At 47.3% G+C, this 24770-nt stretch overlaps 35 non-coding genes across 35 annotated transcripts; all 35 read right to left on the bottom strand.

Moving 5' to 3' along the window:
- Positions 1-236: 236 nt before the first annotated feature.
- Positions 237-309, bottom strand: TRNAV-UAC (transfer RNA valine (anticodon UAC)). Its single transcript has one exon. It is a non-coding gene; the product is annotated as a tRNA-Val (tRNA).
- A 385-nt stretch (positions 310-694) lies between these two features.
- Positions 695-766, bottom strand: TRNAP-CGG (transfer RNA proline (anticodon CGG)). The gene has a single exon. It is a non-coding gene; the product is annotated as a tRNA-Pro (tRNA).
- Positions 767-2103: 1337 nt separating this feature from the next.
- TRNAV-AAC (transfer RNA valine (anticodon AAC)) lies at positions 2104-2176 on the bottom strand. The gene has a single exon. It is a non-coding gene; the product is annotated as a tRNA-Val (tRNA).
- A 386-nt stretch (positions 2177-2562) lies between these two features.
- On the bottom strand, positions 2563-2634 carry TRNAP-AGG (transfer RNA proline (anticodon AGG)). The gene has a single exon. It is a non-coding gene; the product is annotated as a tRNA-Pro (tRNA).
- Positions 2635-3075: 441 nt separating this feature from the next.
- On the bottom strand, positions 3076-3148 carry TRNAV-UAC (transfer RNA valine (anticodon UAC)). The gene has a single exon. It is a non-coding gene; the product is annotated as a tRNA-Val (tRNA).
- Positions 3149-3533: 385 nt separating this feature from the next.
- On the bottom strand, positions 3534-3605 carry TRNAP-CGG (transfer RNA proline (anticodon CGG)). The gene has a single exon. It is a non-coding gene; the product is annotated as a tRNA-Pro (tRNA).
- Positions 3606-4942: 1337 nt separating this feature from the next.
- TRNAV-AAC (transfer RNA valine (anticodon AAC)) lies at positions 4943-5015 on the bottom strand. The gene has a single exon. It is a non-coding gene; the product is annotated as a tRNA-Val (tRNA).
- A 386-nt stretch (positions 5016-5401) lies between these two features.
- On the bottom strand, positions 5402-5473 carry TRNAP-AGG (transfer RNA proline (anticodon AGG)). The gene has a single exon. It is a non-coding gene; the product is annotated as a tRNA-Pro (tRNA).
- Positions 5474-5914: 441 nt separating this feature from the next.
- Positions 5915-5987, bottom strand: TRNAV-UAC (transfer RNA valine (anticodon UAC)). The gene has a single exon. It is a non-coding gene; the product is annotated as a tRNA-Val (tRNA).
- Positions 5988-6372: 385 nt separating this feature from the next.
- On the bottom strand, positions 6373-6444 carry TRNAP-CGG (transfer RNA proline (anticodon CGG)). Its single transcript has one exon. It is a non-coding gene; the product is annotated as a tRNA-Pro (tRNA).
- Positions 6445-7381: 937 nt separating this feature from the next.
- TRNAL-CAA (transfer RNA leucine (anticodon CAA)) lies at positions 7382-7493 on the bottom strand. The gene is made up of 2 exons: positions 7456-7493; positions 7382-7427 (listed from the first exon to the last, which is right to left on the bottom strand). It is a non-coding gene; the product is annotated as a tRNA-Leu (tRNA).
- A 735-nt stretch (positions 7494-8228) lies between these two features.
- On the bottom strand, positions 8229-8300 carry TRNAP-AGG (transfer RNA proline (anticodon AGG)). The gene has a single exon. It is a non-coding gene; the product is annotated as a tRNA-Pro (tRNA).
- Positions 8301-8741: 441 nt separating this feature from the next.
- Positions 8742-8814, bottom strand: TRNAV-UAC (transfer RNA valine (anticodon UAC)). Its single transcript has one exon. It is a non-coding gene; the product is annotated as a tRNA-Val (tRNA).
- A 385-nt stretch (positions 8815-9199) lies between these two features.
- TRNAP-CGG (transfer RNA proline (anticodon CGG)) lies at positions 9200-9271 on the bottom strand. Its single transcript has one exon. It is a non-coding gene; the product is annotated as a tRNA-Pro (tRNA).
- A 937-nt stretch (positions 9272-10208) lies between these two features.
- Positions 10209-10320, bottom strand: TRNAL-CAA (transfer RNA leucine (anticodon CAA)). Its single transcript has 2 exons — positions 10283-10320; positions 10209-10254 (listed from the first exon to the last, which is right to left on the bottom strand). It is a non-coding gene; the product is annotated as a tRNA-Leu (tRNA).
- Positions 10321-11055: 735 nt separating this feature from the next.
- On the bottom strand, positions 11056-11127 carry TRNAP-AGG (transfer RNA proline (anticodon AGG)). Its single transcript has one exon. It is a non-coding gene; the product is annotated as a tRNA-Pro (tRNA).
- A 441-nt stretch (positions 11128-11568) lies between these two features.
- Positions 11569-11641, bottom strand: TRNAV-UAC (transfer RNA valine (anticodon UAC)). Its single transcript has one exon. It is a non-coding gene; the product is annotated as a tRNA-Val (tRNA).
- Positions 11642-12026: 385 nt separating this feature from the next.
- Positions 12027-12098, bottom strand: TRNAP-CGG (transfer RNA proline (anticodon CGG)). Its single transcript has one exon. It is a non-coding gene; the product is annotated as a tRNA-Pro (tRNA).
- A 937-nt stretch (positions 12099-13035) lies between these two features.
- Positions 13036-13147, bottom strand: TRNAL-CAA (transfer RNA leucine (anticodon CAA)). Its single transcript has 2 exons — positions 13110-13147; positions 13036-13081 (listed from the first exon to the last, which is right to left on the bottom strand). It is a non-coding gene; the product is annotated as a tRNA-Leu (tRNA).
- Positions 13148-13435: 288 nt separating this feature from the next.
- On the bottom strand, positions 13436-13508 carry TRNAV-AAC (transfer RNA valine (anticodon AAC)). The gene has a single exon. It is a non-coding gene; the product is annotated as a tRNA-Val (tRNA).
- An 899-nt stretch (positions 13509-14407) lies between these two features.
- Positions 14408-14480, bottom strand: TRNAV-UAC (transfer RNA valine (anticodon UAC)). The gene has a single exon. It is a non-coding gene; the product is annotated as a tRNA-Val (tRNA).
- Positions 14481-14865: 385 nt separating this feature from the next.
- TRNAP-CGG (transfer RNA proline (anticodon CGG)) lies at positions 14866-14937 on the bottom strand. Its single transcript has one exon. It is a non-coding gene; the product is annotated as a tRNA-Pro (tRNA).
- Positions 14938-15874: 937 nt separating this feature from the next.
- On the bottom strand, positions 15875-15986 carry TRNAL-CAA (transfer RNA leucine (anticodon CAA)). The gene is made up of 2 exons: positions 15949-15986; positions 15875-15920 (listed from the first exon to the last, which is right to left on the bottom strand). It is a non-coding gene; the product is annotated as a tRNA-Leu (tRNA).
- Positions 15987-16721: 735 nt separating this feature from the next.
- TRNAP-AGG (transfer RNA proline (anticodon AGG)) lies at positions 16722-16793 on the bottom strand. The gene has a single exon. It is a non-coding gene; the product is annotated as a tRNA-Pro (tRNA).
- A 441-nt stretch (positions 16794-17234) lies between these two features.
- On the bottom strand, positions 17235-17307 carry TRNAV-UAC (transfer RNA valine (anticodon UAC)). Its single transcript has one exon. It is a non-coding gene; the product is annotated as a tRNA-Val (tRNA).
- A 1394-nt stretch (positions 17308-18701) lies between these two features.
- Positions 18702-18813, bottom strand: TRNAL-CAA (transfer RNA leucine (anticodon CAA)). Its single transcript has 2 exons — positions 18776-18813; positions 18702-18747 (listed from the first exon to the last, which is right to left on the bottom strand). It is a non-coding gene; the product is annotated as a tRNA-Leu (tRNA).
- Positions 18814-19548: 735 nt separating this feature from the next.
- On the bottom strand, positions 19549-19620 carry TRNAP-AGG (transfer RNA proline (anticodon AGG)). The gene has a single exon. It is a non-coding gene; the product is annotated as a tRNA-Pro (tRNA).
- Positions 19621-20061: 441 nt separating this feature from the next.
- TRNAV-UAC (transfer RNA valine (anticodon UAC)) lies at positions 20062-20134 on the bottom strand. The gene has a single exon. It is a non-coding gene; the product is annotated as a tRNA-Val (tRNA).
- Positions 20135-20519: 385 nt separating this feature from the next.
- Positions 20520-20591, bottom strand: TRNAP-CGG (transfer RNA proline (anticodon CGG)). Its single transcript has one exon. It is a non-coding gene; the product is annotated as a tRNA-Pro (tRNA).
- Positions 20592-21528: 937 nt separating this feature from the next.
- Positions 21529-21640, bottom strand: TRNAL-CAA (transfer RNA leucine (anticodon CAA)). The gene is made up of 2 exons: positions 21603-21640; positions 21529-21574 (listed from the first exon to the last, which is right to left on the bottom strand). It is a non-coding gene; the product is annotated as a tRNA-Leu (tRNA).
- A 288-nt stretch (positions 21641-21928) lies between these two features.
- TRNAV-AAC (transfer RNA valine (anticodon AAC)) lies at positions 21929-22001 on the bottom strand. The gene has a single exon. It is a non-coding gene; the product is annotated as a tRNA-Val (tRNA).
- Positions 22002-22387: 386 nt separating this feature from the next.
- TRNAP-AGG (transfer RNA proline (anticodon AGG)) lies at positions 22388-22459 on the bottom strand. Its single transcript has one exon. It is a non-coding gene; the product is annotated as a tRNA-Pro (tRNA).
- Positions 22460-22900: 441 nt separating this feature from the next.
- Positions 22901-22973, bottom strand: TRNAV-UAC (transfer RNA valine (anticodon UAC)). The gene has a single exon. It is a non-coding gene; the product is annotated as a tRNA-Val (tRNA).
- Positions 22974-23358: 385 nt separating this feature from the next.
- Positions 23359-23430, bottom strand: TRNAP-CGG (transfer RNA proline (anticodon CGG)). Its single transcript has one exon. It is a non-coding gene; the product is annotated as a tRNA-Pro (tRNA).
- Positions 23431-24407: 977 nt separating this feature from the next.
- On the bottom strand, positions 24408-24519 carry TRNAL-CAA (transfer RNA leucine (anticodon CAA)). The gene is made up of 2 exons: positions 24482-24519; positions 24408-24453 (listed from the first exon to the last, which is right to left on the bottom strand). It is a non-coding gene; the product is annotated as a tRNA-Leu (tRNA).
- Positions 24520-24770: the final 251 nt, after the last annotated feature.

Here is a 24770-nt window from a genome sequence, read left to right as displayed (position 1 = left end):
GGTCAATAAAACCATTTCTGCTCTCATGCCTTGCTTTCATGAAGTAGGCCCAACCTTCAGTACACAAGGACGTCCAAACGAATAGCGCAAACTATCGTCACTTCTCTTTTTGAGCTGTCACTGATGCCCCTGGAGCACAGTACATCACGCTGGTGAGGGATAGACAGCTTCCATTATCTCAGCTTTCCTATAAGTTGAGAGAGTAAATGCAAACTGTGTGAAAAACAGAAAGCTGCTGTTTCTGCCCGGTCTCGAACCAGGGACCTTTCGCGTGTAAAGCGAACGTGATAACCACTACACTACAGAAACAGACACGCTTGCACGAATCTTCTTGGCATGTAGTGGGCTGGAATGCACAGACCAAGGGCCAATGTCCATGAAGCTCAAAGTTGGACCCTCCTTACCCGATCTCTTTCTTTGGAAGAAAGGAACGAGGACCACTTTTATTCCAAAAGGCGATTTTAAAACCATACCTGAAATCACACTAGAAAAACACTTTGCATTTAATTTTCCTACACTGATGGTCCACCCCAGAAAAGCAGTTGCAAAGAAGTCCGGCACTGAAATTCTATACGCCAAAAGTGGGAAATAGCGTAGAGGGAAAGGAACTTTCTCACCATACACGGCGTCTTATAGCATTGAAAAGAAGAAATGGCCCTATATAATAAGCAGCCTAAAAATAATTCCACAGCATGGGCTCGTCCGGGATTTGAACCCGGGACCTCTCGCACCCGAAGCGAGAATCATACCCCTAGACCAACGAGCCTGATTCCCCAGTCGGCATTTTAAGCAATTTCTGATGCGTCTTTCAGAAACAAAGCAGGGCTATTTGGCTGCTCTCTCTCTATGTGAACCACACAAAGTCATGTTTTCTCTCAAGGTGTTGTTTTTTTCACTCTTGCAAGGAAGGGATCAGTCGATATCCTAGCTGCCAGAGAGCAGAAAAAAGGCGCTGATGAGAACTGCAGGCACTTTCTGGCACTTGTACTCCTCTGCAAGTCCTGGACACTTACCCCATAGACTTCCACCCCAGATGCAAGGGAGGGCCTGCCAATTCTTGCTCCTAAGACAGAGGCATTTGATTCTTGGATTCAAACACGCTCACTCAGCGCTCGATCAGGCTCGATCAGGCGAGATTTATATGAGTGGCTCGCAGGACTGAAACACTCACCTGGGAGCCCCAGGGTGGCTGAATTCCCAGTATGGCCATTGTTGGGCAAATCACCTCCTTTCCTCCTGCCTCAATCTAGAATTGGCTGCAAATCACAAGATAGAGTTCAATGTCCGTGTGTACTGCCTACTCCCAGCTACCTCTCTGTCTTCCTTATGTAAATTAAAATTCGCAAGGGGGGACCAATGACAATCTGCTCCTCCCACATAACCAGGAAGCCCTGTTGAACATGTCTGCCTGTGTTGTTGCAGGGACAGTGCCTTCTCCGCCCAAAAGGTGGCAGGAGAGCCTCACAACAAAGATGGGATCAACTGCTTAATGAGAAACCAGCACGGCAGTTTGTGTGATGGAGTGCAAATTTAACGGAAGGTGTGCCTGAGGTGTCCCTTCCAGGAATACATGGAATTGTGATTGAGGGACCAGCCTGATCGTTGGTGGATTTCTCGTCATATGTTACAGGTCCGTGCAAAGATTGTGGTGTGTGGGGAATGCACTGCAAAAAACAGGACGATTTAAGGGTGTAAAAGAAACCTGTCAGAAGTGGGATTTGAACCCACACCTCCATGAGGAGACCAGAAGTCTCAGTTGCACTGAAGATCAAGCTCTCTTGAGTCTGGCGCCTTAGACCACTCGGCAATCCTGACAGCCCTGGGTGTGCACAGATCTGACTCTTCTGACTGCACCTGCCAATGTTTGCACTTACAACGTTCACAGCAATGTCACAAGTGTAAAGACCCCACAATACAACATGGCATGACAAAAAAAAAGCTAGGCACAAGAGCGACCACTGATGGATGCGGATTAATTTGTTTCGTCTTGCAAAAGTAAAGGAAGTTTCCCACGGCTCGCTGGGTTCAAGGACCGCCTCTTCTTAAGCTTGCATTGAGATAATAAGGTTTTAGAGGGTGCACATAAAAGCAGCTCATGCACAGTGTTTCTGCCCGGTCTCGAACCGGGGACCTTTCGCGTGTTAGGCGAACGTGATGACCACTACACTACAGAAACTCACTTGCTGTGTTTTACTGTTAGAGCAAGGTTCCTCTCAAGGATTCTCTCTACTTCTATTCTGCTGTATCAGCAGCCACTCAGAAAGCGAGGAGCAAGTGTGAAAACTGCAGAGATATCAGCCAACATGCTTGCAATTAGACGTATTAAAAATTGACTTATGCAGGCATCGACAGACAAATATCTGATGCCTAAATGCCAGCAAGTACACCTTGGGAAAGCATCACCTGGGACACACACAGACTAAGCATGAAGGCAGAAAAAGCATGGTGATCCATGTTTCTTCTGAGGTTCAAAATATTTTGTGCAACAATGCGGCGAGTGTAATGAGAAATAGTCAGGCATTGTGAGTTTTGAGTAGGATTCGTATGTTTACCTCTGAAAAAGGGCTCGTCCGGGATTTGAACCCGGGACCTCTCGCACCCTAAGCGAGAATCATACCCCTAGACCAACGAGCCGAGGCACACAAGAGTCGCCTTTCGCACCGGCTCCGGGGGTTATTGGCAGCGAGTTAGTGAATGCTTCACCCAAAGCAAGCAACTGCACATGCTGCTCTCTTCTGCAATATGGTTGCTGTCTTTTCCATGGCCGTCATCGAACAAGAAATGAAAATGCCTCTATCCTTCAGACATTTTGTTTGTTCTAGGTGTATGCTCTCGGTGAGGTCAATAAAACCATTTCTGCTCTCATGCCTTGCTTTCATGAAGTAGGCCCAACCTTCAGTACACAAGGACGTGCAAACGAATAGCGCAAACTATCGTCACTTCTCTTTTTGAGCTGTCACTGATGCCCCTGGAGCACAGTACATCACGCTGGTGAGGGATAGACAGCTTCCATTATCTCAGCTTTCCTATAAGTTGAGAGAGTAAATGCAAACTGTGTGAAAAACAGAAAGCTGCTGTTTCTGCCCGGTCTCGAACCAGGGACCTTTCGCGTGTAAAGCAAACGTGATAACCACTACACTACAGAAACAGACACGCTTGCACGAATCTTCTTGGCATGTAGTGGGCTGGAATGCACAGACCAAGGGCCAATGTCCATGAAGCTCAAAGTTGGACCCTCCTTACCCGATCTCTTTCTTTGGAAGAAAGGAACGAGGACCACTTTTATTCCAAAAGGCGATTTTAAAACCATACCTGAAATCACACTAGAAAAACACTTTGCATTTAATTTTCCTACACTGATGGTCCACCCCAGAAAAGCAGTTGCAAAGAAGTCCGGCACTGAAATTCTATACGCCAAAAGTGGGAAATAGCGTAGAGGGAAAGGAACTCTCTCACCATACACGGCGTCTTATAGCATTGAAAAGAAGAAATGGCCCTATATAATAAGCAGCCTAAAAATAATTCCACAGCATGGGCTCGTCCGGGATTTGAACCCGGGACCTCTCGCACCCGAAGCGAGAATCATACCCCTAGACCAACGAGCCTGATTCCCCAGTCGGCATTTTAAGCAATTTCTGATGCGTCTTTCAGAAACAAAGCAGGGCTATTTGGCTGCTCTCTCTCTATGTGAACCACACAAAGTCATGTTTTCTCTCAAGGTGTTGTTTTTTTCACTCTTGCAAGGAAGGGATCAGTCGATATCCTAGCTGCCAGAGAGCAGAAAAAAGGCGCTGATGAGAACTGCAGGCACTTTCTGGCACTTGTACTCCTCTGCAAGTCCTGGACACTTACCCCATAGACTTCCACCCCAGATGCAAGGGAGGGCCTGCCAATTCTTGCTCCTAAGACAGAGGCATTTGATTCTTGGATTCAAACACGCTCACTCAGCGCTCGATCAGGCTCGATCAGGCGAGATTTATATGAGTGGCTCGCAGGACTGAAACACTCACCTGGGAGCCCCAGGGTGGCTGAATTCCCAGTATGGCCATTGTTGGGCAAATCACCTCCTTTCCTCCTGCCTCAATCTAGAATTGGCTGCAAATCACAAGATAGAGTTCAATGTCCGTGTGTACTGCCTACTCCCAGCTACCTCTCTGTCTTCCTTATGTAAATTAAAATTCGCAAGGGGGGACCAATGACAATCTGCTCCTCCCACATAACCAGGAAGCCCTGTTGAACATGTCTGCCTGTGTTGTTGCAAGGACAGTGCCTTCTCCGCCCAAAAGGTGGCAGGAGAGCCTCACAACAAAGATGGGATCAACTGCTTAATGAGAAACCAGCACGGCAGTTTGTGTGATGGAGTGCAAATTTAACGGAAGGTGTGCCTGAGGTGTCCCTTCCAGGAATACATGGAATTGTGATTGAGGGACCAGCCTGATCGTTGGTGGATTTCTCGTCATATGTTACAGGTCCGTGCAAAGATTGTGGTGTGTGGGGAATGCACTGCAAAAAACAGGACGATTTAAGGGTGTAAAAGAAACCTGTCAGAAGTGGGATTTGAACCCACACCTCCATGAGGAGACCAGAAGTCTCAGTTGCACTGAAGATCAAGCTCTCTTGAGTCTGGCGCCTTAGACCACTCGGCCATCCTGACAGCCCTGGGTGTGCACAGATCTGACTCTTCTGACTGCACCTGCCAATGTTTGCACTTACAACGTTCACAGCAATGTCACAAGTGTAAAGACCCCACAATACAACATGGCATGACAAAAAAAAAGCTAGGCACAAGAGCGACCACTGATGGATGCGGATTAATTTGTTTCGTCTTGCAAAAGTAAAGGAAGTTTCCCACGGCTCGCTGGGTTCAAGGACCGCCTCTTCTTAAGCTTGCATTGAGATAATAAGGTTTTAGAGGGTGCACATAAAAGCAGCTCATGCACAGTGTTTCTACCCGGTCTCGAACCGGGGACCTTTCGCGTGTTAGGCGAACGTGATGACCACTACACTACAGAAACTCACTTGCTGTGTTTTACTGTTAGAGCAAGGTTCCTCTCAAGGATTCTCTCTACTTCTATTCTGCTGTATCAGCAGCCACTCAGAAAGCGAGGAGCAAGTGTGAAAACTGCAGAGATATCAGCCAACATGCTTGCAATTAGACGTATTAAAAATTGACTTATGCAGGCATCGACAGACAAATATCTGATGCCTAAATGCCAGCAAGTACACCTTGGGAAAGCATCACCTGGGACACACACAGACTAAGCATGAAGGCAGAAAAAGCATGGTGATCCATGTTTCTTCTGAGGTTCAAAATATTTTGTGCAACAATGCGGCGAGTGTAATGAGAAATAGTCAGGCATTGTGAGTTTTGAGTAGGATTCGTATGTTTACCTCTGAAAAAGGGCTCGTCCGGGATTTGAACCCGGGACCTCTCGCACCCTAAGCGAGAATCATACCCCTAGACCAACGAGCCGAGGCACACAAGAGTCGCCTTTCGCACCGGCTCCGGGGGTTATTGGCAGCGAGTTAGTGAATGCTTCACCCAAAGCAAGCAACTGCACATGCTGCTCTCTTCTGCAATATGGTTGCTGTCTTTTCCATGGCCGTCATCGAACAAGAAATGAAAATGCCTCTATCCTTCAGACATTTTGTTTGTTCTAGGTGTATGCTCTCGGTGAGGTCAATAAAACCATTTCTGCTCTCATGCCTTGCTTTCATGAAGTAGGCCCAACCTTCAGTACACAAGGACGTGCAAACGAATAGCGCAAACTATCGTCACTTCTCTTTTTGAGCTGTCACTGATGCCCCTGGAGCACAGTACATCACGCTGGTGAGGGATAGACAGCTTCCATTATCTCAGCTTTCCTATAAGTTGAGAGAGTAAATGCAAACTGTGTGAAAAACAGAAAGCTGCTGTTTCTGCCCGGACTCGAACCAGGGACCTTTCGCGTGTAAAGCAAACGTGATAACCACTACACTACAGAAACAGACACGCTTGCACGAATCTTCTTGGCATGTAGTGGGCTGGAATGCACAGACCAAGGGCCAATGTCCATGAAGCTCAAAGTTGGACCCTCCTTACCCGATCTCTTTCTTTGGAAGAAAGGAACGAGGACCACTTTTATTCCAAAAGGCGATTTTAAAACCATACCTGAAATCACACTAGAAAAACACTTTGCATTTAATTTTCCTACACTGATGGTCCACCCCAGAAAAGCAGTTGCAAAGAAGTCCGGCACTGAAATTCTATACGCCAAAAGTGGGAAATAGCGTAGAGGGAAAGGAACTTTCTCACCATACACGGCGTCTTATAGCATTGAAAAGAAGAAATGGCCCTATATAATAAGCAGCCTAAAAATAATTCCACAGCATGGGCTCGTCCGGGATTTGAACCCGGGACCTCTCGCACCCGAAGCGAGAATCATACCCCTAGACCAACGAGCCTGATTCCCCAGTCGGAATTTTAAGCAATTTCTGATGCGTCTTTCAGAAACAAAGCAGGGCTATTTGGCTGCTCTCTCTCTATGTGAACCACACAAAGTCATGTTTTCTCTCAAGGTGTTGTTTTTTTCACTCTTGCAAGGAAGGGATCAGTCGATATCCTAGCTGCCAGAGAGCAGAAAAAAGGCGCTGATGAGAACTGCAGGCACTTTCTGGCACTTGTACTCCTCTGCAAGTCCTGGACACTTACCCCATAGACTTCCACCCCAGATGCAAGGGAGGGCCTGCCAATTCTTGCTCCTAAGACAGAGGCATTTGATTCTTGGATTCAAACACGCTCACTCAGCGCTCGATCAGGCTCGATCAGGCGAGATTTATATGAGTGGCTCGCAGGACTGAAACACTCACCTGGGAGCCCCAGGGTGGCTGAATTCCCAGTATGGCCATTGTTGGGCAAATCACCTCCTTTCCTCCTGCCTCAATCTAGAATTGGCTGCAAATCACAAGATAGAGTTCAATGTCCATGTTTACTGCCTACTCCCAGCTACCTCTCTGTCTTCCTTATGTAAATTAAAATTCGCAAGGGGGGACCAATGACAATCTGCTCCTCCCACATAACCAGGAAGCCCTGTTGAACATGTCTGCCTGTGTTGTTGCAGGGACAGTGCCTTCTCCGCCCAAAAGGTGGCAGGAGAGCCTCACAACAAAGATGGGATCAACTGCTTAATGAGAAACCAGCACGGCAGTTTGTGTGATGGAGTGCAAATTTAACGGAAGGTGTGCCTGAGGTGTCCCTTCCAGGAATACATGGAATTGTGATTGAGGGACCAGCCTGATCGTTGGTGGATTTCTCGTCATATGTTACAGGTCCGTGCAAAGATTGTGGTGTGTGGGGAATGCACTGCAAAAAACAGGACGATTTAAGGGTGTAAAAGAAACCTGTCAGAAGTGGGATTTGAACCCACGCCTCCATGAGGAGACCAGAAGTCTCAGTTGCACTGAAGATCAAGCTCTCTTGAGTCTGGCGCCTTAGACCACTCGGCCATCCTGACAGCCCTGGGTGTGCACAGATCTGACTCTTCTGACTGCACCTGCCAATGTTTGCACTTACAACGTTCACAGCAATGTCACAAGTGTAAAGACCCCACAATACAACATGGCATGACAAAAAAAAAGCTAGGCACAAGAGCGACCACTGATGGATGCGGATTAATTTGTTTCGTCTTGCAAAAGTAAAGGAAGTTTCCCACGGCTCGCTGGGTTCAAGGACCGCCTCTTCTTAAGCTTGCATTGAGATAATAAGGTTTTAGAGGGTGCACATAAAAGCAGCTCATGCACAGTCTCGAACCGGGGACCTTTCGCGTGTTAGGCGAACGTGATGACCACTACACTACAGAAACTCACTTGCTGTGTTTTACTGTTAGAGCAAGGTTCCTCTCAAGGATTCTCTCTACTTCTATTCTGCTGTATCAGCAGCCACTCAGAAAGCGAGGAGCAAGTGTGAAAACTGCAGAGATATCAGCCAACATGCTTGCAATTAGACGTATTAAAAATTGACTTATGCAGGCATCGACAGACAAATATCTGATGCCTAAATGCCAGCAAGTACACCTTGGGAAAGCATCACCTGGGACACACACAGACTAAGCATGAAGGCAGAAAAAGCATGGTGATCCATGTTTCTTCTGAGGTTCAAAAATATTTTGTGCAACAATGCGGCGAGTGTAATGAGAAATAGTCAGGCATTGTGAGTTTTGAGTAGGATTCGTATGTTTACCTCTGAAAAAGGGCTCGTCCGGGATTTGAACCCGGGACCTCTCGCACCCTAAGCGAGAATCATACCCCTAGACCAACGAGCCGAGGCACACAAGAGTCGCCTTTCGCACCGGCTCCGGGGGTCATTGGCAGCGAGTTAGTGAATGCTTCACCCAAAGCAAGCAACTGCACATGCTGCTCTCTTCTGCAATATGGTTGCTGTCTTTTCCATGGCCGTCATCGAACAAGAAATGAAAATGCCTCTATCCTTCAGACATTTTGTTTGTTCTAGGTGTATGCTCTCGGTGAGGTCAATAAAACCATTTCTGCTCTCATGCCTTGCTTTCATGAAGTAGGCCCAACCTTCAGTACACAAGGACGTGCAAACGAATAGCGCAAACTATCGTCACTTCTCTTTTTGAGCTGTCACTGATGCCCCTGGAGCACAGTACATCACGCTGATGAGGGATAGACAGCTTCCATTATCTCAGCTTTCCTATAAGTTGAGAGAGTAAATGCAAACTGTGTGAAAAACAGAAAGCTGCTGTTTCTGCCCGGTCTCGAACCAGGGACCTTTCGCGTGTAAAGCGAACGTGATAACCACTACACTACAGAAACAGACACGCTTGCACGAATCTTCTTGGCATGTAGTGGGCTGGAATGCACAGACCAAGGGCCAATGTCCATGAAGCTCAAAGTTGGACCCTCCTTACCCGATCTCTTTCTTTGGAAGAAAGGAACGAGGACCACTTTTATTCCAAAAGGCGATTTTAAAACCATACCTGAAATCACACTAGAAAAACACTTTGCATTTAATTTTCCTACACTGATGGTCCACCCCAGAAAAGCAGTTGCAAAGAAGTCCGGCACTGAAATTCTATACGCCAAAAGTGGGAAATAGCGTAGAGGGAAAGGAACTTTCTCACCATACACGGCGTCTTATAGCATTGAAAAGAAGAAATGGCCCTATATAATAAGCAGCCTAAAAATAATTCCACAGCATGGGCTCGTCCGGGATTTGAACCCGGGACCTCTCGCACCCGAAGCGAGAATCATACCCCTAGACCAACGAGCCTGATTCCCCAGTCGGCATTTTAAGCAATTTCTGATGCGTCTTTCAGAAACAAAGCAGGGCTATTTGGCTGCTCTCTCTCTATGTGAACCACACAAAGTCATGTTTTCTCTCAAGGTGTTGTTTTTTTCACTCTTGCAAGGAAGGGATCAGTCGATATCCTAGCTGCCAGAGAGCAGAAAAAAGGCGCTGATGAGAACTGCAGGCACTTTCTGGCACTTGTACTCCTCTGCAAGTCCTGGACACTTACCCCATAGACTTCCACCCCAGATGCAAGGGAGGGCCTGCCAATTCTTGCTCCTAAGACAGAGGCATTTGATTCTTGGATTCAAACACGCTCACTCAGCGCTCGATCAGGCTCGATCAGGCGAGATTTATATGAGTGGCTCGCAGGACTGAAACACTCACCTGGGAGCCCCAGGGTGGCTGAATTCCCAGTATGGCCATTGTTGGGCAAATCACCTCCTTTCCTCCTGCCTCAATCTAGAATTGGCTGCAAATCACAAGATAGAGTTCAATGTCCGTGTGTACTGCCTACTCCCAGCTACCTCTCTGTCTTCCTTATGTAAATTAAAATTCGCAAGGGGGGACCAATGACAATCTGCTCCTCCCACATAACCAGGAAGCCCTGTTGAACATGTCTGCCTGTGTTGTTGCAGGGACAGTGCCTTCTCCGCCCAAAAGGTGGCAGGAGAGCCTCACAACAAAGATGGGATCAACTGCTTAATGAGAAACCAGCACGGCAGTTTGTGTGATGGAGTGCAAATTTAACGGAAGGTGTGCCTGAGGTGTCCCTTCCAGGAATACATGGAATTGTGATTGAGGGACCAGCCTGATCGTTGGTGGATTTCTCGTCATATGTTACAGGTCCGTGCAAAGATTGTGGTGTGTGGGGAATGCACTGCAAAAAACAGGACGATTTAAGGGTGTAAAAGAAACCTGTCAGAAGTGGGATTTGAACCCACGCCTCCATGAGGAGACCAGAAGTCTCAGTTGCACTGAAGATCAAGCTCTCTTGAGTCTGGCGCCTTAGACCACTCGGCCATCCTGACAGCCCTGGGTGTGCACAGATCTGACTCTTCTGACTGCACCTGCCAATGTTTGCACTTACAACGTTCACAGCAATGTCACAAGTGTAAAGACCCCACAATACAACATGGCATGACAAAAAAAAAGCTAGGCACAAGAGCGACCACTGATGGATGCGGATTAATTTGTTTCGTCTTGCAAAAGTAAAGGAAGTTTCCCACGGCTCGCTGGGTTCAAGGACCGCCTCTTCTTAAGCTTGCATTGAGATAATAAGGTTTTAGAGGGTGCACATAAAAGCAGCTCATGCACAGTCTCGAACCGGGGACCTTTCGCGTGTTAGGCGAACGTGATGACCACTACACTACAGAAACTCACTTGCTGTGTTTTACTGTTAGAGCAAGGTTCCTCTCAAGGATTCTCTCTACTTCTATTCTGCTGTATCAGCAGCCACTCAGAAAGCGAGGAGCAAGTGTGAAAACTGCAGAGATATCAGCCAACATGCTTGCAATTAGACGTATTAAAAATTGACTTATGCAGGCATCGACAGACAAATATCTGATGCCTAAATGCCAGCAAGTACACCTTGGGAAAGCATCACCTGGGACACACACAGACTAAGCATGAAGGCAGAAAAAGCATGGTGATCCATGTTTCTTCTGAGGTTCAAAAATATTTTGTGCAACAATGCGGCGAGTGTAATGAGAAATAGTCAGGCATTGTGAGTTTTGAGTAGGATTCGTATGTTTACCTCTGAAAAAGGGCTCGTCCGGGATTTGAACCCGGGACCTCTCGCACCCTAAGCGAGAATCATACCCCTAGACCAACGAGCCGAGGCACACAAGAGTCGCCTTTCGCACCGGCTCCGGGGGTCATTGGCAGCGAGTTAGTGAATGCTTCACCCAAAGCAAGCAACTGCACATGCTGCTCTCTTCTGCAATATGGTTGCTGTCTTTTCCATGGCCGTCATCGAACAAGAAATGAAAATGCCTCTATCCTTCAGACATTTTGTTTGTTCTAGGTGTATGCTCTCGGTGAGGTCAATAAAACCATTTCTGCTCTCATGCCTTGCTTTCATGAAGTAGGCCCAACCTTCAGTACACAAGGACGTGCAAACGAATAGCGCAAACTATCGTCACTTCTCTTTTTGAGCTGTCACTGATGCCCCTGGAGCACAGTACATCACGCTGATGAGGGATAGACAGCTTCCATTATCTCAGCTTTCCTATAAGTTGAGAGAGTAAATGCAAACTGTGTGAAAAACAGAAAGCTGCTGTTTCTGCCCGGTCTCGAACCAGGGACCTTTCGCGTGTAAAGCGAACGTGATAACCACTACACTACAGAAACAGACACGCTTGCACGAATCTTCTTGGCATGTAGTGGGCTGGAATGCACAGACCAAGGGCCAATGTCCATGAAGCTCAAAGTTGGACCCTCCTTACCCGATCTCTTTCTTTGGAAGAAAGGAACGAGGACCACTTTTATTCCAAAAGGCGATTTTAAAACCATACCTGAAATCACACTAGAAAAACACTTTGCATTTAATTTTCCTACACTGATGGTCCACCCCAGAAAAGCAGTTGCAAAGAAGTCCGGCACTGAAATTCTATACGCCAAAAGTGGGAAATAGCGTAGAGGGAAAGGAACTTTCTCACCATACACGGCGTCTTATAGCATTGAAAAGAAGAAATGGCCCTATATAATAAGCAGCCTAAAAATAATTCCACAGCATGGGCTCGTCCGGGATTTGAACCCGGGACCTCTCGCACCCGAAGCGAGAATCATACCCCTAGACCAACGAGCCTGATTCCCCAGTCGGCATTTTAAGCAATTTCTGATGCGTCTTTCAGAAACAAAGCAGGGCTATTTGGCTGCTCTCTCTCTATGTGAACCACACAAAGTCATGTTTTCTCTCAAGGTGTTGTTTTTTTCACTCTTGCAAGGAAGGGATCAGTCGATATCCTAGCTGCCAGAGAGCAGAAAAAAGGCGCTGATGAGAACTGCAGGCACTTTCTGGCACTTGTACTCCTCTGCAAGTCCTGGACACTTACCCCATAGACTTCCACCCCAGATGCAAGGGAGGGCCTGCCAATTCTTGCTCCTAAGACAGAGGCATTTGATTCTTGGATTCAAACACGCTCACTCAGCGCTCGATCAGGCTCGATCAGGCGAGATTTATATGAGTGGCTCGCAGGACTGAAACACTCACCTGGGAGCCCCAGGGTGGCTGAATTCCCAGTATGGCCATTGTTGGGCAAATCACCTCCTTTCCTCCTGCCTCAATCTAGAATTGGCTGCAAATCACAAGATAGAGTTCAATGTCCGTGTGTACTGCCTACTCCCAGCTACCTCTCTGTCTTCCTTATGTAAATTAAAATTCGCAAGGGGGGACCAATGACAATCTGCTCCTCCCACATAACCAGGAAGCCCTGTTGAACATGTCTGCCTGTGTTGTTGCAGGGACAGTGCCTTCTCCGCCCAAAAGGTGGCAGGAGAGCCTCACAACAAAGATGGGATCAACTGCTTAATGAGAAACCAGCACGGCAGTTTGTGTGATGGAGTGCAAATTTAACAGAAGGTGTGCCTGAGGTGTCCCTTCCAGGAATACATGGAATTGTGATTGAGGGACCAGCCTGATCGTTGGTGGATTTCTCGTCATATGTTACAGGTCCGTGCAAAGATTGTGGTGTGTGGGGAATGCACTGCAAAAAACAGGACGATTTAAGGGTGTAAAAGAAACCTGTCAGAAGTGGGATTTGAACCCACGCCTCCATGAGGAGACCAGAAGTCTCAGTTGCACTGAAGATCAAGCTCTCTTGAGTCTGGCGCCTTAGACCACTCGGCCATCCTGACAGCCCTGGGTGTGCACAGATCTGACTCTTCTGACTGCACCTGCCAATGTTTGCACTTACAACGTTCACAGCAATGTCACAAGTGTAAAGACCCCACAATACAACATGGCATGACAAAAAAAAAGCTAGGCACAAGAGCGACCACTGATGGATGCGGATTAATTTGTTTCGTCTTGCAAAAGTAAAGGAAGTTTCCCACGGCTCGCTGGGTTCAAGGACCGCCTCTTCTTAAGCTTGCATTGAGATAATAAGGTTTTAGAGGGTGCACATAAAAGCAGCTCATGCACAGTGTTTCTGCCCGGTCTCGAACCGGGGACCTTTCGCGTGTTAGGCGAACGTGATGACCACTACACTACAGAAACTCACTTGCTGTGTTTTACTGTTAGAGCAAGGTTCCTCTCAAGGATTCTCTCTACTTCTATTCTGCTGTATCAGCAGCCACTCAGAAAGCGAGGAGCAAGTGTGAAAACTGCAGAGATATCAGCCAACATGCTTGCAATTAGACGTATTAAAAATTGACTTATGCAGGCATCGACAGACAAATATCTGATGCCTAAATGCCAGCAAGTACACCTTGGGAAAGCATCACCTGGGACACACACAGACTAAGCATGAAGGCAGAAAAAGCATGGTGATCCATGTTTCTTCTGAGGTTCAAAATATTTTGTGCAACAATGCGGCGAGTGTAATGAGAAATAGTCAGGCATTGTGAGTTTTGAGTAGGATTCGTATGTTTACCTCTGAAAAAGGGCTCGTCTGGGATTTGAACCCGGGACCTCTCGCACCCTAAGCGAGAATCATACCCCTAGACCAACGAGCCGAGGCACACAAGAGTCGCCTTTCGCACCGGCTCCGGGGGTTATTGGCAGCGAGTTAGTGAATGCTTCACCCAAAGCAAGCAACTGCACATGCTGCTCTCTTCTGCAATATGGTTGCTGTCTTTTCCATGGCCGTCATCGAGCAAGAAATGAAAATGCCTCTATCCTTCAGACATTTTGTTTGTTCTAGGTGTATGCTCTCGGTGAGGTCAATAAAACCATTTCTGCTCTCATGCCTTGCTTTCATGAAGTAGGCCCAACCTTCAGTACACAAGGACGTGCAAACGAATAGCGCAAACTATCGTCACTTCTCTTTTTGAGCTGTCACTGATGCCCCTGGAGCACAGTACATCACGCTGGTGAGGGATAGACAGCTTCCATTATCTCAGCTTTCCTATAAGTTGAGAGAGTAAATGCAAACTGTGTGAAAAACAGAAAGCTGCTGTTTCTGCCCGGTCTCGAACCAGGGACCTTTCGCGTGTAAAGCGAACGTGATAACCACTACACTACAGAAACAGACACGCTTGCACGAATCTTCTTGGCATGTAGTGGGCTGGAATGCACAGACCAAGGGCCAATGTCCATGAAGCTCAAAGTTGGACCCTCCTTACCCGATCTCTTTCTTTGGAAGAAAGGAACGAGGACCACTTTTATTCCAAAAGGCGATTTTAAAACCATACCTGAAATCACACTAGAAAAACACTTTGCATTTAATTTTCCTACACTGATGGTCCACCCCAGAAAAGCAGTTGCAAAGAAGTCCGGCACTGAAATTCTATACGCCAAAAGTGGGAAATAGCGTAGAGGGAAAGGAACTTTCTCACCATACACGGCGTCTTATAGCATTGAAAAGAAGAAATGGCCCTATATAATAAGCAGCCTAAAAATAATTCCACAGCATGGGCTCGTCCGGGATTTGAACCCGGGACCTCTCGCACCCGAAGCGAGAATCATACCCCTAGACCAACGAGCCTGATTCCCCAGTCGGCATTTTAAGCAATTTCTGATGCGTCTTTCAGAAACAAAGCAGGGCTATTTGGCTGCTCTCTCTCTATGTGAACCACACAAAGTCATGTTTTCTCTCAAGGTGTTGTTTTTTTCACTCTTGCAAGGAAGGGATCAGTCGATATCCTAGCTGCCAGAGAGCAGAAAAAAGGCGCTGATGAGAACTGCAGGCACTTTCTGGCACTTGTACTCCTCTGCAAGTCCTGGACACTTACCCCATAGACTTCCACCCCAGATGCAAGGGAGGGCCTGCCAATTCTTGCTCCTAAGACAGAGGCATTTGATTCTTGGATTCAAACACGCTCACTCAGCGCTCGATCAGGCTCGATCAGGCGAGATTTATATGAGTGGCTCGCAGGACTGAAACACTCACCTGGGAGCCCCAGGGTGGCTGAATTCCCAGTATGGCCATTGTTGGGCAAATCACCTCCTTTCCTCCTGCCTCAATCTAGAATTGGCTGCAAATCACAAGATAGAGTTCAATGTCCATGTGTACTGCCTACTCCCAGCTACCTCTCTGTCTTCCTTATGTAAATTAAAATTCGCAAGGGGGGACCAATGACAATCTGCTCCTCCCACATAACCAGGAAGCCCTGTTGAACATGTCTGCCTGTGTTGTTGCAGGGACAGTGCCTTCTCCGCCCAAAAGGTGGCAGGAGAGCCTCACAACAAAGATGGGATCAACTGCTTAATGAGAAACCAGCACGGCAGTTTGTGTGATGGAGTGCAAATTTAACGGAAGGTGTGCCTGAGGTGTCCCTTCCAGGAATACATGGAATTGTGATTGAGGGACCAGCCTGATCGTTGGTGGATTTCTCGTCATATGTTACAGGTCCGTGCAAAGATTGTGGTGTGTGGGGAATGCACTGCAAAAAACAGGACGATTTAAGGGTGTAAAAGAAACCTGTCAGAAGTGGGATTTGAACCCACGCCTCCATGAGGAGACCAGAAGTCTCAGTTGCACTGAAGATTAAGCTCTCTTGAGTCTGGCGCCTTAGACCACTCGGCCATCCTGACAGCCCTGGGTGTGCACAGATCTGACTCTTCTGACTGCACCTGCCAATGTTTGCACTTACAACGTTCACAGCAATGTCACAAGTGTAAAGACCCCACAATACAACATGGCATGACAAAAAAAAAGCTAGGCACAAGAGCGACCACTGATGGATGCGGATTAATTTGTTTCGTCTTGCAAAAGTAAAGGAAGTTTCCCACGGCTCGCTGGGTTCAAGGACCGCCTCTTCTTAAGCTTGCATTGAGATAATAAGGTTTTAGAGGGTGCACATAAAAGCAGCTCATGCACAGTCTCGAACCGGGGACCTTTCGCGTGTTAGGCGAACGTGATGACCACTACACTACAGAAACTCACTTGCTGTGTTTTACTGTTAGAGCAAGGTTCCTCTCAAGGATTCTCTCTACTTCTATTCTGCTGTATCAGCAGCCACTCAGAAAGCGAGGAGCAAGTGTGAAAACTGCAGAGATATCAGCCAACATGCTTGCAATTAGACGTATTAAAAATTGACTTATGCAGGCATCGACAGACAAATATCTGATGCCTAAATGCCAGCAAGTACACCTTGGGAAAGCATCACCTGGGACACACACAGACTAAGCATGAAGGCAGAAAAAGCATGGTGATCCATGTTTCTTCTGAGGTTCAAAAATATTTTGTGCAACAATGCGGCGAGTGTAATGAGAAATAGTCAGGCATTGTGAGTTTTGAGTAGGATTCGTATGTTTACCTCTGAAAAAGGGCTCGTCCGGGATTTGAACCCGGGACCTCTCGCACCCTAAGCGAGAATCATACCCCTAGACCAACGAGCCGAGGCACACAAGAGTCGCCTTTCGCACCGGCTCCGGGGGTTATTGGCAGCGAGTTAGTGAATGCTTCACCCAAAGCAAGCAACTGCACATGCTGCTCTCTTCTGCAATATGGTTGCTGTCTTTTCCATGGCCGTCATCGAACAAGAAATGAAAATGCCTCTATCCTTCAGACATTTTGTTTGTTCTAGGTGTATGCTCTCGGTGAGGTCAATAAAACCATTTCTGCTCTCATGCCTTGCTTTCATGAAGTAGGCCCAACCTTCAGTACACAAGGACGTGCAAACGAATAGCGCAAACTATCGTCACTTCTCTTTTTGAGCTGTCACTGATGCCCCTGGAGCACAGTACATCACGCTGGTGAGGGATAGACAGCTTCCATTATCTCAGCTTTCCTATAAGTTGAGAGAGTAAATGCAAACTGTGTGAAAAACAGAAAGCTGCTGTTTCTGCCCGGTCTCGAACCAGGGACCTTTCGCGTGTAAAGCGAACGTGATAACCACTACACTACAGAAACAGACACGCTTGCACGAATCTTCTTGGCATGTAGTGGGCTGGAATGCACAGACCAAGGGCCAATGTCCATGAAGCTCAAAGTTGGACCCTCCTTACCCGATCTCTTTCTTTGGAAGAAAGGAACGAGGACCACTTTTATTCCAAAAGGCGATTTTAAAACCATACCTGAAATCACACTAGAAAAACACTTTGCATTTAATTTTCCTACACTGATGGTCCACCCCAGAAAAGCAGTTGCAAAGAAGTCCGGCACTGAAATTCTATACGCCAAAAGTGGGAAATAGCGTAGAGGGAAAGGAACTTTCTCACCATACACGGCGTCTTATAGCATTGAAAAGAAGAAATGGCCCTATATAATAAGCAGCCTAAAAATAATTCCACAGCATGGGCTCGTCTGGGATTTGAACCCGGGACCTCTCGCACCCGAAGCGAGAATCATACCCCTAGACCAACGAGCCTGATTCCCCAGTCGGCATTTTAAGCAATTTCTGATGCGTCTTTCAGAAACAAAGCAGGGCTATTTGGCTGCTCTCTCTCTATGTGAACCACACAAAGTCATGTTTTCTCTCAAGGTGTTGTTTTTTTCACTCTTGCAAGGAAGGGATCAGTCGATATCCTAGCTGCCAGAGAGCAGAAAAAAGGCGCTGATGAGAACTGCAGGCACTTTCTGGCACTTGTACTCCTCTGCAAGTCCTGGACACTTACCCCATAGACTTCCACCCCAGATGCAAGGGAGGGCCTGCCAATTCTTGCTCCTAAGACAGAGGCATTTGATTCTTGGATTCAAACACGCTCACTCAGCGCTCGATCAGGCTCGATCAGGCGAGATTTATATGAGTGGCTCGCAGGACTGAAACACTCACCTGGGAGCCCCAGGGTGGCTGAATTCCCAGTATGGCCATTGTTGGGCAAATCACCTCCTTTCCTCCTGCCTCAATCTAGAATTGGCTGCAAATCACAAGATAGAGTTCAATGTCCGTGTGTACTGCCTACTCCCAGCTACCTCTCTGTCTTCCTTATGTAAATTAAAATTCGCAAGGGGGGACCAATGACAATCTGCTCCTCCCACATAACCAGGAAGCCCTGTTGAACATGTCTGCCTGTGTTGTTGCAGGGACAGTGCCTTCTCCGCCCAAAAGGTGGCAGGAGAGCCTCACAACAAAGATGGGATCAACTGCTTAATGAGAAACCAGCACGGCAGTTTGTGTGATGGAGTGCAAATTTAACGGAAGGTGTGCCTGAGGTGTCCCTTCCAGGAATACATGGAATTGTGATTGAGGGACCAGCCTGATCGTTGGTGGATTTCTCGTCATATGTTACAGGTCCGTGCAAAGATTGTGGTGTGTGGGGAATGCACTGCAAAAAACAGGACGATTTAAGGGTGTAAAAGAAACCTGTCAGAAGTGGGATTTGAACCCACGCCTCCATGAGGAGACCAGAAGTCTCAGTTGCACTGAAGATCAAGCTCTCTTGAGTCTGGCGCCTTAGACCACTCGGCCATCCTGACAGCCCTGGGTGTGCACAGATCTGACTCTTCTGACTGCACCTGCCAATGTTCGCACTTACAACGTTCACAGCAATGTCACAAGTGTAAAGACCCCACAATACAACATGGCATGACAAAAAAAAAGCTAGGCACAAGAGCGACCACTGATGGATGCGGATTAATTTGTTTCGTCTTGCAAAAGTAAAGGAAGTTTCCCACGGCTCGCTGGGTTCAAGGACCGCCTCTTCTTAAGCTTGCATTGAGATAATAAGGTTTTAGAGGGTGCACATAAAAGCAGCTCATGCACAGTCTCGAACCAGGGACCTTTCGCGTGTTAGGCGAACGTGATGACCACTACACTACAGAAACTCACTTGCTGTGTTTTACTGTTAGAGCAAGGTTCCTCTCAAGGATTCTCTCTACTTCTATTCTGCTGTATCAGCAGCCACTCAGAAAGCGAGGAGCAAGTGTGAAAACTGCAGAGATATCAGCCAACATGCTTGCAATTAGACGTATTAAAAATTGACTTATGCAGGCATCGACAGACAAATATCTGATGCCTAAATGCCAGCAAGTACACCTTGGGAAAGCATCACCTGGGACACACACAGACTAAGCATGAAGGCAGAAAAAGCATGGTGATCCATGTTTCTTCTGAGGTTCAAAAATATTTTGTGCAACAATGCGGCGAGTGTAATGAGAAATAGTCAGGCATTGTGAGTTTTGAGTAGGATTCGTATGTTTACCTCTGAAAAAGGGCTCGTCCGGGATTTGAACCCGGGACCTCTCGCACCCTAAGCGAGAATCATACCCCTAGACCAACGAGCCGAGGCACACAAGAGTCGCCTTTCGCACCGGTTCCGGGGGTTATTGGCAGCGAGTTAGTGAATGCTTCACCCAAAGCAAGCAACTGCACATGCTGCTCTCTTCTGCAATATGGTTGCTGTCTTTTCCATGGCCGTCATCGAACAAGAAATGAAAATGCCTCTATCCTTCAGACATTTTGTTTGTTCTAGGTGTATGCTCTCGGTGAGGTCAATAAAACCATTTCTGCTCTCATGCCTTGCTTTCATGAAGTAGGCCCAACCTTCAGTACACAAGGACGTGCAAACGAATAGCGCAAACTATCGTCACTTCTCTTTTTGAGCTGTCACTGATGCCCCTGGAGCACAGTACATCACGCTGGTGAGGGATAGACAGCTTCCATTATCTCAGCTTTCCTATAAGTTGAGAGAGTAAATGCAAACTGTGTGAAAAACAGAAAGCTGCTGTTTCTGCCCGGTCTCGAACCAGGGACCTTTCGCGTGTAAAGCGAACGTGATAACCACTACACTACAGAAACAGACACGCTTGCACGAATCTTCTTGGCATGTAGTGGGCTGGAATGCACAGACCAAGGGCCAATGTCCATGAAGCTCAAAGTTGGACCCTCCTTACCCGATCTCTTTCTTTGGAAGAAAGGAACGAGGACCACTTTTATTCCAAAAGGCGATTTTAAAACCATACCTGAAATCACACTAGAAAAACACTTTGCATTTAATTTTCCTACACTGATGGTCCACCCCAGAAAAGCAGTTGCAAAGAAGTCCGGCACTGAAATTCTATACGCCAAAAGTGGGAAATAGCGTAGAGGGAAAGGAACTTTCTCACCATACACGGCGTCTTATAGCATTGAAAAGAAGAAATGGCCCTATATAATAAGCAGCCTAAAAATAATTCCACAGCATGGGCTCGTCCGGGATTTGAACCCGGGACCTCTCGCACCCGAAGCGAGAATCATACCCCTAGACCAACGAGCCTGATTCCCCAGTCGGCATTTTAAGCAATTTCTGATGCGTCTTTCAGAAACAAAGCAGGGCTATTTGGCTGCTCTCTCTCTATGTGAACCACACAAAGTCATGTTTTCTCTCAAGGTGTTGTTTTTTTCACTCTTGCAAGGAAGGGATCAGTCGATATCCTAGCTGCCAGAGAGCAGAAAAAAGGCGCTGATGAGAACTGCAGGCACTTTCTGGCACTTGTACTCCTCTGCAAGTCCTGGACACTTACCCCATAGACTTCCACCCCAGATGCAAGGGAGGGCCTGCCAATTCTTGCTCCTAAGACAGAGGCATTTGATTCTTGGATTCAAACACGCTCACTCAGCGCTCGATCAGGCTCGATCAGGCGAGATTTATATGAGTGGCTCGCAGGACTGAAACACTCACCTGGGAGCCCCAGGGTGGCTGAATTCCCAGTATGGCCATTGTTGGGCAAATCACCTCCTTTCCTCCTGCCTCAATCTAGAATTGGCTGCAAATCACAAGATAGAGTTCAATGTCCGTGTGTACTGCCTACTCCCAGCTACCTCTCTGTCTTCCTTATGTAAATTAAAATTCGCAAGGGGGGACCAATGACAATCTGCTCCTCCCACATAACCAGGAAGCCCTGTTGAACATGTCTGCCTGTGTTGTTGCAGGGACAGTGCCTTCTCCGCCCAAAAGGTGGCAGGAGAGCCTCACAACAAAGATGGGATCAACTGCTTAATGAGAAACCAGCACGGCAGTTTGTGTGATGGAGTGCAAATTTAACGGAAGGTGTGCCTGAGGTGTCCCTTCCAGGAATACATGGAATTGTGATTGAGGGACCAGCCTGATCGTTGGTGGATTTCTCGTCATATGTTACAGGTCCGTGCAAAGATTGTGGTGTGTGGGGAATGCACTGCAAAAAACAGGACGATTTAAGGGTGTAAAAGAAACCTGTCAGAAGTGGGATTTGAACCCACGCCTCCATGAGGAGACCAGAAGTCTCAGTTGCACTGAAGATCAAGCTCTCTTGAGTCTGGCGCCTTAGACCACTCGGCCATCCTGACAGCCCTGGGTGTGCACAGATCTGACTCTTCTGACTGCACCTGCCAATGTTTGCACTTACAACGTTCACAGCAATGTCACAAGTGTAAAGACCCCACAATACAACATGGCATGACAAAAAAAAAGCTAGGCACAAGAGCGACCACTGATGGATGCGGATTAATTTGTTTCGTCTTGCAAAAGTAAAGGAAGTTTCCCACGGCTCGCTGGGTTCAAGGACCGCCTCTTCTTAAGCTTGCATTGAGATAATAAGGTTTTAGAGGGTGCACATAAAAGCAGCTCATGCACAGTGTTTCTGCCCGGTCTCGAACCGGGGACCTTTCGCGTGTTAGGCGAACGTGATGACCACTACACTACAGAAACTCACTTGCTGTGTTTTACTGTTAGAGCAAGGTTCCTCTCAAGGATTCTCTCTACTTCTATTCTGCTGTATCAGCAGCCACTCAGAAAGCGAGGAGCAAGTGTGAAAACTGCAGAGATATCAGCCAACATGCTTGCAATTAGACGTATTAAAAATTGACTTATGCAGGCATCGACAGACAAATATCTGATGCCTAAATGCCAGCAAGTACACCTTGGGAAAGCATCACCTGGGACACACACAGACTAAGCATGAAGGCAGAAAAAGCATGGTGATCCATGTTTCTTCTGAGGTTCAAAATATTTTGTGCAACAATGCGGCGAGTGTAATGAGAAATAGTCAGGCATTGTGAGTTTTGAGTAGGATTCGTATGTTTACCTCTGAAAAAGGGCTCGTCCGGGATTTGAACCCGGGACCTCTCGCACCCTAAGCGAGAATCATACCCCTAGACCAACGAGCCGAGGCACACAAGAGTCGCCTTTCGCACCGGCTCCGGGGGTTATTGGCAGCGAGTTAGTGAATGCTTCACCCAAAGCAAGCAACTGCACATGCTGCTCTCTTCTGCAATATGGTTGCTGTCTTTTCCATGGCCGTCATCGAACAAGAAATGAAAATGCCTCTATCCTTCAGACATTTTGTTTGTTCTAGGTGTATGCTCTCGGTGAGGTCAATAAAACCATTTCTGCTCTCATGCCTTGCTTTCATGAAGTAGGCCCAACCTTCAGTACACAAGGACGTGCAAACGAATAGCGCAAACTATCGTCACTTCTCTTTTTGAGCTGTCACTGATGCCCCTGGAGCACAGTACATCACGCTGGTGAGGGATAGACAGCTTCCATTATCTCAGCTTTCCTATAAGTTGAGAGAGTAAATGCAAACTGTGTGAAAAACAGAAAGCTGCTGTTTCTGCCCGGTCTCGAACCAGGGACCTTTCGCGTGTAAAGCGAACGTGATAACCACTACACTACAGAAACAGACACGCTTGCACGAATCTTCTTGGCATGTAGTGGGCTGGAATGCACAGACCAAGGGCCAATGTCCATGAAGCTCAAAGTTGGACCCTCCTTACCCGATCTCTTTCTTTGGAAGAAAGGAACGAGGACCACTTTTATTCCAAAAGGCGATTTTAAAACCATATCTGAAATCACACTAGAAAAACACTTTGCATTTAATTTTCCTACACTGATGGTCCACCCCAGAAAAGCAGTTGCAAAGAAGTCCGGCACTGAAATTCTATACGCCAAAAGTGGGAAATAGCGTAGAGGGAAAGGAACTTTCTCACCATACACGGCGTCTTATAGCATTGAAAAGAAGAAATGGCCCTATATAATAAGCAGCCTAAAAATAATTCCACAGCATGGGCTCGTCCGGGATTTGAACCCGGGACCTCTCGCACCCGAAGCGAGAATCATACCCCTAGACCAACGAGCCTGATTCCCCAGTCGGCATTTTAAGCAATTTCTGATGCGTCTTTCAGAAACAAAGCAGGGCTATTTGGCTGCTCTCTCTCTATGTGAACCACACAAAGTCATGTTTTCTCTCAAGGTGTTGTTTTTTTCACTCTTGCAAGGAAGGGATCAGTCGATATCCTAGCTGCCAGAGAGCAGAAAAAAGGCGCTGATGAGAACTGCAGGCACTTTCTGGCACTTGTACTCCTCTGCAAGTCCTGGACACTTACCCCATAGACTTCCACCCCAGATGCAAGGGAGGGCCTGCCAATTCTTGCTCCTAAGACAGAGGCATTTGATTCTTGGATTCAAACACGCTCACTCAGCGCTCGATCAGGCTCGATCAGGCTCGATCAGGCTCGATCAGGCTCGATCAGGCTCGATCAGGCGAGATTTATATGAGTGGCTCGCAGGACTGAAACACTCACCTGGGAGCCCCAGGGTGGCTGAATTCCCAGTATGGCCATTGTTGGGCAAATCACCTCCTTTCCTCCTGCCTCAATCTAGAATTGGCTGCAAATCACAAGATAGAGTTCAATGTCCGTGTGTACTGCCTACTCCCAGCTACCTCTCTGTCTTCCTTATGTAAATTAAAATTCGCAAGGGGGGACCAATGACAATCTGCTCCTCCCACATAACCAGGAAGCCCTGTTGAACATGTCTGCCTGTGTTGTTGCAGGGACAGTGCCTTCTCCGCCCAAAAGGTGGCAGGAGAGCCTCACAACAAAGATGGGATCAACTGCTTAATGAGAAACCAGCACGGCAGTTTGTGTGATGGAGTGCAAATTTAACGGAAGGTGTGCCTGAGGTGTCCCTTCCAGGAATACATGGAATTGTGATTGAGGGACCAGCCTGATCGTTGGTGGATTTCTCGTCATATGTTACAGGTCCGTGCAAAGATTGTGGTGTGTGGGGAATGCACTGCAAAAAACAGGACGATTTAAGGGTGTAAAAGAAACCTGTCAGAAGTGGGATTTGAACCCACGCCTCCATGAGGAGACCAGAAGTCTCAGTTGCACTGAAGATCAAGCTCTCTTGAGTCTGGCGCCTTAGACCACTCGGCCATCCTGACAGCCCTGGGTGTGCACAGATCTGACTCTTCTGACTGCACCTGCCAATGTTTGCACTTACAACGTTCACAGCAATGTCACAAGTGTAAAGACCCCACAATACAACATGGCATGACAAAAAAAAAGCTAGGCACAAGAGCGACCACTGATGGATGCGGATTAATTTGTTTCGTCTTGCAAAAGTAAAGGAAGTTTCCCACGGCTCGCTGGGTTCAAGGACCGCCTCTTCTTAAGCTTGCATTGAGATAATAAG

Source organism: Triturus cristatus, chromosome 10 (assembly GCF_964204655.1).
Source record: "Triturus cristatus chromosome 10, aTriCri1.1, whole genome shotgun sequence".
Lineage (NCBI taxonomy): Eukaryota > Metazoa > Chordata > Amphibia > Caudata > Salamandridae > Triturus > Triturus cristatus.
This window is presented reverse-complemented; position numbering and strand designations above follow the sequence as displayed.